Below are 14,490 nucleotides of genomic sequence, written 5' to 3'. Positions count from 1 at the left end.
TTTCATATGTGATGAATTAAAGATCTTAGCCACACACATTCACAACTAGCCTCATGGATTGCCAAAATCTCAACATGATCAGAAGAAGTAGCAACAATTGTCTGTTTCATAGAGCACCAAGAAATTATAGTACCACCATATGTGAAAACATAATCAGTTTGTGATAGAGCATTGTGAGGATCTGATAAGTACCCTATATTTGCAAAACCAACCAATTCTGTTTTAGGTATCGTTAGGGAAGAATAAACCCATATCTCATGTACATTAAAGATAACAAAAAACATGCTTAACCCTATTCCAATGTTTTTGGGTTGGACAAGAGCTAAATATTGCTAATAAGTTGACAACAGATCATATATTGGGTTGTGTATGACTAGAAAGATACATCAATGCACCAACAGCACTTCAATATGGTACTTCACGACCATGAAAAAAATTATCATTTTCTCGAGGATGGAAAGGGTATTTATTTACATCAAATGACCTAACAACCATTAGGGTGCTAAATGAATGTGTATTATGCATGTAAAATCTTCTTATCACTTTTTCTATATATGTTGTTTTATGCACGAGGATTTCATTCTTTAAGTGCTCAATTTGCAACCCTAGACAAAATTTTTCTTTCCAAGGTTTTTTATTTCAAATTCTTTCTTTTAGCATTCCATTTTCACTAAAATCTCTTTAGGAGTCTCAATGATATTTAATTCATCAATATACACAACAATTATGACAAATCTTGAACCAAACCTTTTTATAAAAATACACGGGGAAATGGGATCATTCTCATAGCCTTCCCTCAATAAGTACTCACTAAGGCGATTATACTACATGCATTCAGATTGTTTCAATCCATAAAGATATATGTTTAATTTGATTGAGAAATGTTTTCAAGAACATGAATTAGTTGTTTTTGGCAATTTAAAACCTTTTTGGGAGTTTCATGTAAATGTCATTGTCAAGTGGGCCATACAAATAGGTTGTAACTACATTTATTAGGCATAAATCAAGCCCTGTTCTTATTGCCAGACTAATTAAGAACCTAAAAGTAGTTGCATCCACCACAAGAGTATATGTCTCTTCATAATCAATATTAGGACTTTGTGAAAATCCCTGTGCAACCAGTCGCTCTTTATATCTCACAATTTCTGCCTTTTTATTTCTCTTTCTCACAAAAACTCATTTATATCCCATAGGTTTTACACCTTCATGTGTACGAATTACATGTCCAAATACATCTCTCTTCACAAGAGATTTTAATTTTGCCTCAATTGCTTCTTTCCATTTTTGTCAATCATCTCTTTGTCTACATTCTTCAATTGACATTGGTTCATTATCCACATTCTCATTCAAAATATCTAGTGCTACATTGCATGCAAATATGTCATCAACGTCGATTTGATTTCGGTTCCACTTAATTCTAGACATGATATAATTTGTTGAGATTTCTTCATTATCAGGTACCTGAGATTTTTCTTGAACTTTAGTTATGTCTAAAATCTCTTCTGGAGATCCTTTTAAAGTTATTGCTTCCTCGATCTGGCCATAATCTATTTTTGCTCTTTTTCTTTTTCAAGAATTCTTATATCAAGAATTGACTGGTCTACCACGCTTCAAATGCGCCTTAGACTCTCTAGCAACTAGAGTTTGTCCTTTAGGAACATCAATTTTGATTGGAGCATTTACGGCTAGCATATTTGATTTTGTCACTCTTTTTGGATCAATAAATGTGTCTGGCAATTGATTTACTAAACTTAGTAAATAAATTATCTTCTGAACCTCCAGTTCACATTGTTGATTAGGAGGATTAAGACGAGATAATGATAATTCATTCCAATCTATTTCTTTTTCCAGTTATTTATTTTCTCCCCCTAAAATTGGAAAAACTGACTTATTAAAATATCAGTAAGCAAATCAAGTTGTAAATAAATTCCCAGTTGACGGCTTGAGATATTTAATTATTGATGGGGATTCATATCCAACATATATTCCTAACCTTCTATAAGGACCCATCTTAGAATGTTGTGATGGAGCAATCTGAACATATAACACATCCAAAAATTATTAGATGGTAAATATTTGGCTCCTGACTAAAAACCATTTGTAATAGGTAGAACTTATGATAAATTGTTGGCCTAACTCGAATTAGTGATGTTGTATGTAGAATGGCATGTCTCCAAGCAAAAATTGAAAGTTTTGACTTCATAAGTAACGGTATTGCAATTAATTGAAGACGTTTGATTAATGATTTAGCAAGACCAATTTGTTTAAGAACATGTACTACAAGATGTTCAACACTTACTCCAATAGACATACAAAAATCATTGAAAACTTGGGAGGTAAGTTCACTAGCATTGTTAAGACGAATTGTCTTGATAGGGAAATTTGGAATATGTGCTCATAATTTGATTAAGTGAGCAAGTAACCTCACAAATGTCAGGTTGAGAGTTGATAACAAGGATACATGCGACCATCTAGTCGAAGCATCGAGTAAAGCCACAAAATATCTAAATGGTCCACACAAAGGGTATATTGGTCCACATATATCTCCTTGTATCCATTCTAGAAAAATGATAGATTCATAATTTATCTTAGCTAGTGATGGTCAAATTATTAATTTTCATTGAAAGCAAACATCACATGACAAATTATTAGCTTGAAGAATCTGTTGACTTTTTAATGAGTGTCCACATGAATTGTCAATAATTTTTTGAATCATAATTGAACCAAGATGACCTAACCGGTCATGCCAAATAATAAAGTCATCAATAAATTTTTGATTTATTATAGCATGTGTTTCAACTGTACTAATTCTCGTGTAGTACAAACTAGAGGAGAGTGTGGACAATTTCTCCAAAATTTGTTTATTTCCATGAATTATACTCATAATTTGAAGATATTCATCATTCCCTTCACTTATTGTCTCAATATGATTTCGATTATGGCAAATATCTTTAAAACTCAACAAATTTCTTTGAGACTTAGGAGAGTATAACGCATCATTAATTTGAAACTTAATTCCTCTAGGCAACAATATATTTACTCTTTCGGAGCCTTTTATGATTTTGGTACTACCTAATATAGTACTCATACTAGCTTTTTGCATTGTCAAATGAGAAAAAATATTTCTTATTCTTAAGTATAATATGAGTACTTGCACTATTTGCTAAGCATAAGTCTTCACCATTTATCACTAATTGAATTTGAGAGGTATTCATATTCTTTAAAGAAAACAAATAAATGTCACATAAATTTTCAAATATATAAAACTTTCGTAAATAGTTCAAAACATAATATAATAACCATGTTGTTAATAACATAACAAACTAACATAAAATTTATCCTTTAAGACTACAATAATAAAATTAAAAGATCAATTATTCCCTTCAATGGTGGTGAAGAAATCAGCAGCTTCCAAGTGAGTTGTACTAATGATGCCATAACCATCTTCGCCATTCTCACAAACAAAATGTATCTCTATTTTCTTTCCTTTATTATTCAATGATTTTTTATATAGTTCCACAAGATACTTGGGTGTACAACAGATATGGGACTAATGGTTTTTACCTCCACAACAATAACACAAACATTCCACTTTCTCAGTTGTATTTTTATCATTCTTTTCATCCTTATGGACCCACTTTTGGTGGGTATACCTAAAATGACCACCTCGTCTACGTCCACGTCCTCAACCATATCCTCGACCACAACTGCTAGCGTGGCCTTTATCTTTTCTGTTATATGATGTTACATTCACTTCAGGGAATGGAGAAGAGCCAGTTGGATGTGACTCATGATTTTTCATTAACAGTTCACTATTTTGCTCAGCCACAATAAGACAAGAATTCAATAAAAATTATTATTAACTTGTATAATTTAAATACTAATTATACAAACACACTAATCAGATTTGTAGTCCCGAAACCACTATTTCCTATACCACTGAAAAATGGGCTATTACAATTTGACTATGTTGGAAGTTTTAACAAATTACGGGATTAGTGGAACCTTAAAAAAATGAAACAAATTAAAAACATAAGTAATTTTATCATGATGGACATCATGATAAAATGTATTACATACCTTGATCCAAACTAACAAAAAAGCAAGGCTCTTAGATTAATTTAAACGCTCCTACTGATAACGTATTATAAAACAAGAATAATAGATAAAAGATAGATATGAGAATATGAGGATTTCTATTATATTCTATTATTTTTCTTCATCATTACAAGTAGTATACTCCTATATATAGAGGAAGATTATACTCCTCATTTTCTAATACATAAATAGGAAAATGTTACAAGGAGATGAAATATGAAGAGCTAAGGAAGATGAAAGGTGGAAGGTTAAGAGAAATGAAAGGTAAAAGGTTGAATAATGCAGTCGTAAACCAACTAAAAATTTGACTAAGGCAAGTGCACTTATCAATTAATAGTATAGCTACGGTGAGCAAAGATATCGTTCCCACGAGAACTAAAAGTACTAGTAATTACTGTCATTCTATTATTTAATCGATAAATTTGAGTGATTGATTAAAACTAAAATTTACTAAATTAATTAACTAAAGAACATGAAAAAGAACAAATAAGAAAAATAAACGATTAACAACCAAGAATTAAAACAATACCCAGAAAAGAATCCACCTAGACTTCGTCTATTATTATCAATTTATATTACACAATTTCTTGACTTAGTATCTTGATCCGTAGAAATCCCTAAATTATGCTAATATCTCTTTTCAAGACTAATGGCAACTGACTCTAGGTTGATTAATTGAAATTTCTTTTTAATTAAAACCCCTATTGTCGCATTAACTCGATCTATGGATCCCCCTACTAGATTTGACTCTAATTTGGTAGATTTATGTCGCCCTATTTCTAGGATCGCATGCAACTCCACTCAATTACACTAGATCTACACTTAAACATGGTCTATTCCTCATCTGATTTAAGCACATCAAACATGGATTAATAGTCTAGAAATATTAAACCAAGAATTAAGCACACATAATTGAGAACAAGATACAAGTATTTATTGCGTAAAAATAGAAATCAAATAACAGAATCCATCCTAGTGTTCATCTCCCTAGGTATTTGGAAAATTATTTCATGATGGAAAATAAAAACATCCCAAAAACAGTATAACCACAACAAACAAAGAAACTCATAATAAATTTAAAAGAAATTAAAAAGAAATTTTCAATCGTGATGGAAATCTGCTTGAGAGTCGGGTTTAATGGTGTTTTTGAGTTGTTTTCTTCAATATTCTATGGCGGCTCCCTCCTATCTTCTTATATTTGTCATATATAGATATTAGAATGCCCGAAAAACTCTAAAAATCGTAGTCGCTAAATCAATAAAGCCTGCCACATGGTTGTATGGCAGCCCGTGTGGCTCCTGTAACTTGCTCCGATTTTTCGATTTTCACTCCTTTTGCTCCTAAATGCTCTCTTAAGTATAAAAATATGAATTTAAAGGATTAGGAGCATAAAATTCACAATTTACACCGAATAATCACCTAAAAATGTATTAAGAATGAGACTAAAAACATTTTACTTTTAACACCTATCATTGAGCATCCACTTAATAGCATTCATAACATTATTCCATTTTTCTGTGTTTATTATTGTTTTTTAATATTACATTTTTATTAATTATATTATATATCAATATAATTTACTTAGTATTTAATTTGGGTTGAGTATTTGGGTTTTAAATAAATTTTAGTTTGGGCTAATGAGATATCGGGGTTGAGTTTTAAATATATATTATATTTAATAAGTATGTAAAGCAATTAATTGAGATAAAATGGTTTAGGGTGTGCAATAAATCGGTTGGACACAAAAAACCGAAAACTGACTTGATAGACCATCCTGCACATATATCATGCCCTGCAACTGGGGAGGAAGATAACAATGAGCATAAATGAACAAGGTGGTAAAGCAAGTAAATGAGTCCCCAAGTAAACAAAGTGTTGGGCAATTACAAGACAAAGTAGTCCACCAAATGAATGAATGGACACTAATGTTGCACCAGAACGGATGTGGGTATCAATGGTCATAGAAAAGACGGTATGGAGGAAACCAACATGTGCAGATATAAGTAATTGGGTTGATTCCAGGGGTTTCAATCGAGTCACTGGATTTGAGTTTTAAAAGATGTGTCCAAGAGGGGAAAAGTGAAATTCTTAGCTTAGGGGATAAAAGATGTGGGAGAAGTTGGGATGTTAAGTTATTCATAAACTGATTCATTAGTTTGGTAAATAGTTGAAAAAAAAATTAAAAATCACTTAAAGAAATTTTAACATATGTTTGATAAGGCCTTGTTGATGGATACATTTTTCTTATTAAGATATTGAAAAGTTATATCATTTAATACAGATGTTTTTATTTATTTATTTATTTTATAAAGATTTTACAAATTGTAGAATCATTTTTTTCATAATTTAAATTTTATATTTTTTCAATAATCTAATTATATTTTATATTTATCAAACATATTTTGTAATTTAAATTAAGTACACTTATTTTTTTGGTTAAATCAGGCCAGAACTTGGAAATTAGTCCTCCTAAATCCAATTTTTTACTAAATTTTGCCTCTAATTTTTTATTTTTAATCAAAACTTACCACCTAATACAATTTTTGATGATTTAAAAATACAATTTAACAATAAAATTATTATTTCAAATATTAGATGTTAATAGTTAACAGTAAGTTATTTAATAAAATATTAAAAATAGTAAATTTTAACTTAGAATTTTTACTTGCTTTTATTATTTGTTAATATTACATTAATTTAATATTTTTAAGTATTGAATTAAAATATTAAATTTTGTCTTCAAATTATTTTAAATTAAAATTACAAAATTTAATCAAATAAAACTAAAATGGTAAAACTCAAGAAAAAGTTAAAATATAGTGGTGATTTTATTTTTAGCTCAAAAGTACAATGGCTAATATCAATCAAAATAAATTATAGTGGTAAATTTCAATGGGTAAACTACACCAACTATCCCTAAACATTGCTTAAAATTACATTTTGGTCACTTAATTTTCAAAAATTTCATAATAGTCCCTAACATTATCAAATTGTTACATATTTGTCACTCGACTATTAACTTCTGTTAAAAAAAAGTAATGTTGCACCTTAATTCAAAGGGTTAATAGCTAATTTGGTCCCAAAGCTATAGTTAAAAATTCATTTTGATATTTTTAAATTTTTTCTTCAAAATTTAAAAAGTCTTAAAAATAAATAAATAAATCATATAAAAATTAGGGTGTCCCTAAACTTTGTTTAAAATTACATTTCGGTCACCCAACTTTCAAAAGTTACATAATAATCACTGATATTAAATTGTTACATTTTTGTCACCGAGTTGTTAACTTTCGTTAGAAATCAACATTGTACCTTAAATCAAAGGGTTAATAGCTAATTTGGTCCCTGAGCTATTGTTAAAAAATCATTTTGATATTTTTAAAATTGTCTTAACAATAATTGTAAAAAAGTTAAAAAAATGTAACAATAACAAAAAAAATTCATATAATAAATCAATTGCAGCAAGGAAAAACCAAGAATTCTGCATCTAATTTTTCCACGTCCAATCTCATAAAAAATCACATTCTTTGAATTTTCACAAGAAAAAAACATTGAATACCTATCCACTTTGATCCTACTCGTTTTTTTCATTTGCTTTGTTGTTTTGCACTCTCTTCATTTTCATCTCTTTTTCCTCTTTTTACATTTATAGTGAAAGTAAAATCTTTACTTAAAATTGGAGAGAAAAAATAGTGGGTTTGGAGAAGAAGAAGAAGAGCATTTTGTATTATAAATATAAAAAATCAAAAAATTTCAAAATTGAAAGTTAGTCAATAACTTAATTAATCTAGTAACTGAAGTTATAGAAAAGAAATGATGAGTTTAGAAAAGAAGTAAGGCTCTTTGTATTATAAATTAAAAGAAAAAATCTAAAATTTCAAAAAATTGGAACTTACCAAAGAATTTAGACAAAATAATAAAACATTTTGCTCCTCTCTCTTGCTCTTTTTTTTTCATAATTATCAAGAAAATCATGTAGATAGGCCACTGACGATAGAAGTTTTACAATTCTCAAGAACAAAAATAGTATTACAAACCTAGATTTTGCTTCTTGAAAACTTGAGCAGCAATAAGCGGCCTAATAGTGCATTTTGAATCTTGCATTGAGATGTATTTTGCTAGGGTTTTTAAAGTTTTGAGGGGGAAAAAACAAAAAAGAATTTGCAAAGCAATTTTTGAGTAAAACATCATGAAGTTATTGATGCAATTCGTGTTCATCAAGGGCGGAAAACAAATGAAATTTAGTTTGAAAATTTGAAGATTTTTTTATATAATAAAATTTTGCAAGAAATGTTTGTTTTAATTTTAAAAATTTTGTAGGGTTATACATATGATTTTTTAAAATTATTTTTTATATTTTCTAGTAATTTTTAGTCTAAGATTTTTTAATTTTTTTACAATTATTATTTAGAAAATTTTAAAAATATCAAAATAATTTTTTTAACTATAACTCATGGGCCAAATTAGCTATTAACCCTTTGACTTAAGGTGAAATGTTACTTTTTTAATGGAAATAACAACCGAGTGATAAAAATGTAACAATTTCACAACGTTAGTGGCTATAGTGTGACTTTTGAAAGTTAGGTGACCGAAATGTAATTTTAAACAAAGTTTAGCGATAAATGATGTAGTTTACCCAAAAAGCAATTACAGCGAGGAAAAACCAAGAATTTTACGACTAATTTTCCATATCCAATCTCATAAAAAATTATTGTCTTCGAGCTTTCATAGAAAAAATTAAATACTCATTCACTTTGATCCTAATCTCTTTTTTTTTGCTTTGTTGTTTTATGCTCTATTCATTTTCATTCTTCTTTGTTTTTTTTCTCTTTTTCATGCAGATAGACGCCGGCTCAGCTTTTCTCAAATTATTAAAAATAATATATATATACATTTTATGGAATAATAGTTGATGCATGTTTCGAGACGTGGTTCAAAGCCCATAACTATAACACAAATAACGTATCATGAAGGTCAATCTATTAAATGAGGCTCATTTGACCCACTTGAATTGGCCCGATGCAAATACAAAGAACAAGTGATGAAGCTCATCTACTTGGAAACCTTGATGGCCCAGCAAAGCACTTATGGAAAATTAGGGCTACTTTGGTAAATAGAAAAATTAATCTTAGAAGATTATAATCTGATAAGATTTGATTATGTAATCTTGGGGATTATTTGAATCCCTTAATTTATGCTTCAATCTCATTCGTCGATGAAAAACTAGTAGTATCGTTGGACTTGGGGGAGCTCAACTATAAATAGAGGGTCTCCCCCTTATCTGTGACCATCCATTGTATCCATTGTATTTTAAGGTGAATACATTTTTTAGAGCATTTACTCAAACACCTTGTGGGCGTTGCTTTTATATGACTATTCTGTTCTCTCAAGCTTTCTTTTGTCTTTGAGTTGCCTCCACCATATTTTTGATGCCTTGGAGAAACTTTGCGAGAATTCTCACTTTGCAAGAGTTAGGCTGACTTAGGCGTATTTGAATCCAAGAAATCACCTAAGGTCGTATGGATTGCAAGATGAAAGTTCTAGCCTTGTGACACCCGTTGGTGCATAAGTCTTATGTACCATCAGGGAATAATAAACATGACACATCATCATTAAATTAAACAAAAAATATGGAGGACTTGTAAATAAATACCAATACTTTTATTTTAACATAATTAAACATTAATCATAATTATTATAAATAAATATTAATAACTCTCATATTTAGGGCTTGAGTTTAAGGGTTTAGAGTCTTGGGTTTAAGATTTAGGGTCTCGAGTTTAGATTTTATATTTTAGGGTTTTAACTTTTAATTATAATTAATTGTTATTTAATTATGTTTAAATAAAGTTATTAGTATTTATTTATAAATCATCCACTATTTTTTTGTTATTTAATGACGAGTTGTCATGCTATTATTCACCAATGGTGCATGATATTTATGCATCGATAGTGCATCAAATATTCTCTCATATTTTATTTATAGCTGAAAGTAAAATTTTGACTTCAAATATCAGAGAAGAAGAAGAAGAAAAAGAAGAGCATTTTGTATACATATTCAAATATTTTTATATTTTTAAAATATTATGAATTTTTAATTATTTTGTAGATTTTCTCATAAATTGTAGTTTAAGATTTTTTAATTTTTTTTTAGAATTATTGTTAAGAAAGTCTTAAAAATATAAAAAAATCAACTATAGCTTAAAGACCAAATTAACTATTAACTTTTTGAATTAAGGTGCTACGTTACTTTTTAAATTAAAGTTAACAGTTGAGTGATAAAAATGCAAAAATTTGATAATGTTAGTGACTATTATGTAACTTTTAAAATTTAAGTTACCAAGATATAAGTTTAAACAAAGTTTAGGGAAAATTGGTGTAGTTTAGCAAATTTTAACTTCCACCTAAAATATAGTGGCAAGTGTCACGGGCCGCAATTCAAAGCCCGTGACCATCACACCAAATACATCCAATGGAGTTCTATTGTTTAGATAGGGATCATTTGGCTAGTAAGAACTGGCCCGATTGAGGAAGCTGTTGAAGAAGCCTGTCAGATTAAAGTCTGGTTGGCCCGATAATGAAGATATGGCAACTTAGGCTAATTTGGTAACTAATCTTAGAAGATTGAGGGAATCATATCTTGTAAAGATTAGATTAGATTTGATATGGCATATCTTGTAAATCCCTAAAATCAAGGAATATGGTTAATCTCGTCCTTCGACGTAAATGTATCTTAACCGTCGATTTTGAGGAGCTCAACTACAAATAGAGAGCCTCCCCCTCATTTGTACTCACTCCATTCATTGTTTCATTATTCTTTGTGAATAAGAGAATATTGAGAGTATTTACTCAAACATTTTGTGTGCGCTATTTCTGTTGTTCTTTGTAAGCTTCTTTTGGCATAAATCACTTCCGCTTTACAAATTAGTTCATTGGAGGACTTCTAAAGGAATCTTCACTTGAGTAAAGGCTGACTTAGGCGAGTTTGGATGAACAGATCACCTAAGGCCGCACGGATCACGAGACAAAAGATCTAGCCCCGTGACAAGTGGTATCTGAGTTATTGGTTCGAAGGCACCGTTGGGATGTCGAAAGAAGAGTTCGAACAAAGGTGGGCCAGAAATTCTTTGAGAGAGATGCTGTCGGCTATTGAAAAACATGTGGGTAAACTTGAGGAGTCCATGGAGGACGCAAAAGAGTCAAACAATGCGCTTGGGGAAAGCATTGAGGACTTGAGGAAGCAGCCTAGGGACTTTGTGATCATATGTCTCATTTTCCAGAGGGATAGCATGCAAGAGTTGCTAGATTTCCAAAGGAAGAAGATGATGGAGAGGAACAATGCTCTCGATGCCATGGTGATAGCTTTGAAGGAGGAAACAATGGCCACGACGATGACTTTGAGCATAAGAATAGAGGAGCTCGAGGAAGAGCTGGCCTTGTACCAAGCAGCCGTGAGGAAAAGAGTGTCAAGTGTAGCACTCAATAACGAGGATATCCCGAAGCTGAAAGAGTTTGTGGGGACAATGTCTGCATGTGATGTGGAAAATTTCTTGTAGATGATGGAAAACTACTTCCGTGCCAAAGGCATCATGGATGATGCGGTTAAGGTAAACACTGTTTCAATCTTTCTTACTGATATTGCGTTTTTTATGGTGGTGAAGCAAGACCACAGATAAAAGGCAAGGTGAGATTGGGACGTGGAAAGAGTTTCAGCGTGAGTTGAAAGGACATTTTTACCTAGAATTTATCGAGGAAGAAGCTCAAGCAAAGTTGCAAAGGATAACGCAAAAGGGCACAGTGGGGGAGTATGTTCGAGAGTTCAAGGAACTCATGCTCCAAGTTTTAGATGTGACCGAGAAAGAAGTATTGCTTGCTTTTCAGAATAGATTGAAGCCGTGGGTCAGACAAGAGGTGGAATAAAGAGGTGTTAGAAAGCTGTGGAAGCCATGAAGGAATAAAGTCCGTAGTCAAGCTTGGTCTAGAGAAAGACAAACTTAAGTCTTCCAAGTCCAAAGAAAGAAGTGTATGTGAAAAGGATCACAAGGAAGATGTTGTTGATGGCTATGGTAATGATGAAAATGGTGGTAATGGGAAACCACGAGTTGGGAAGAAGAAACCCAAGAAGAGGGACAAGTTGAAATGCTTTCTCTGCGACGGTCCACACATGTTGAAGAAATGTTCAAAGAAATTCGCACTTTCTAAGAAAGAGAAGCCAATGGGTAAGGCCTTAGTACTTGGTTCGAGCGTAAGGGGTGTCGAAACTAAGGAAGTCGAAAGCGAGAAGAAGCCAGTAGAGTGCTTCTTATGTCATGGTCCGCATAGGTTGCGGAAGTGTCCGAAGAAGTCTGTCATCGAAGGGGACGATAGAGCAGATAATGAGCCCAAGAAGCTTGTTTCGAGCAAGGGAAAATTCGAAGCCAAGAGGGCAAAGAGGAGAAAAAAGAAGTGAGTAAAGTGCTTCTTGTGCTGTGGTCTGCATGAGTTGTAGAACTATCCAAAGCAAGTCATAGTCAAAGAAAAGACAACGTCTAAGCTTGGTGAGTCATCATAGGGGCTTCCACCCAAGGAAGAGGTGAGTTTGTCATGGACTTAGAGGAAAAAATTGCGATGAAAACAGTGAAGCTGGGGCTAATGATACTCAATTTGAGCGAATTGTTGGAGTTGGCTGAGTCATCGACAATGCTTCCACTTATGGGAGAGGTGGGTGGTGCATTGGACTTCAAGGGAAAATAAGTTATGCAAGTGGGACAGTTGACCCAAGTAAATCCAAAGGTACATTCTGAACACTTTGATAGTGTGTTGCCTTCTAACTTGTTGACTTGGTAAGAACGTAGGGGCCCTTTCGAAGTTCTTGAGCAAAGAGGCCGAGAGACTGTGGGCAAAGCTAAGCCAAATGTTGTGAATCAAGAGGACTCTGTTCAAGTCAAGTTAGAATGTAGGCAAGAGAGTGACATAACTTCTTATCGTCGAGATGTACAAACAAGTAGGACGGTCCAGGTTAAGAAGCGACGTAAGTTGAAGAAAAAGTCCCGAAGGAAAGGAAAAGCTAAGGCGTCGAGATGAGACCAAGGCGAATCAAGTCAGTGCCATTCAGAAGTCACAATAAGGGCATTGCGAGAATGGCTGGGGAGAATGTCATGGGCCACAATTCAAAACCCATGACCATCGAACCAAATGCATCCAATGAAAGTCTATTATTTAGATAGGGATCATTTGGCCCGCAAAATTGGCTCGATTCAAGAAGCTGTTGGAGAAGCCTGTCAGATTGAAACCTGGTTGGCCTGATAATAAAGATATGAAAACTTAGGCTAATTTGGTAACTAATCTCAGAAGATTGAGAGAATCATATCTTGTAAATATTAGATTAGATTTGATATGACATATCTTGTAAATCCCTAAAATTAAGGGATATGATTAATTTCATCCGTTGATGTAAATCTAACTTAGCCGTCGGTTTTGGGGGAGCTAAACTATAAATAGAGAGTCTCCCCCTTATTTGTACTCACTCCATTCATTGTTTCATTATTCTTTGTGAATAAGAGAACATTGAGAGCATTTACTCAAACATTTTGTATGCGCTTTTTTCGTTGTTTTTTATAAGCTTTTTTTGGCATAAATCGCTTCCGCTCTACAAATTGGTGCCTTGGAGGACTTCTAAAGGAATCCTCACTTGAGTAAAGGCTGACTTAAGCGAGATTGGACAAACGAATCGCCTAAGGCTGAACGAATCGTGAGACGAAAGATCTAGCCCCGTGACACAAGTTTACACATTAATCCTTAATTTTGTTAGTTTATCAAAGATCATCAAAATTAGAGTTTCGCTTAGAAAAGATATTGATGCTACAACCCAAACATAATTTTATCTAATCTAATGACTTTTTTTATAATTAGCAAACTGTTATTTATAAAACACTAAATTCTCTTTAAACCCCTAAACTTTAAAAATTAAAATTAACTAAGTTTTTTTTGTCTCTTTCTTACTTAATTGAATTTTTCAATATTAAAATTGTAATCAATTAAACTTTTTGACAATTAATTTTAATGATCAACCGTAACTACTGTCCTTTTTAGGGTTATTTTCACCCCATGGCAAGCCATGATTGTGCCATATGGTGAAAACTAATAATTTAAAATCATTACAAATTATAAAAATTGTAGAAAACCATAAATACTTGTATAAATTATGAAAAATGATAAAAAAATAAAAAAGTAAAAATGATGAATAAATTATAAAATATTGGAGGAAATCGACATCAGGAAAATTATTTGTTCTAGACCATGAAGCCATAGTATGAAGAAGTGTAAAACAAACTTGCACTACTGACTCCATTACAGAGGCAGAGTATGTGGCTGCTTTTAAGGCAACGAAAGAAGCAATATGGCTTCGAAAGTTCT

This window comes from Gossypium hirsutum, chromosome A03 (assembly GCF_007990345.1).
Source record: "Gossypium hirsutum isolate 1008001.06 chromosome A03, Gossypium_hirsutum_v2.1, whole genome shotgun sequence".
Taxonomy (NCBI): domain Eukaryota; kingdom Viridiplantae; phylum Streptophyta; class Magnoliopsida; order Malvales; family Malvaceae; genus Gossypium; species Gossypium hirsutum.
This window is presented reverse-complemented; position numbering follows the sequence as displayed.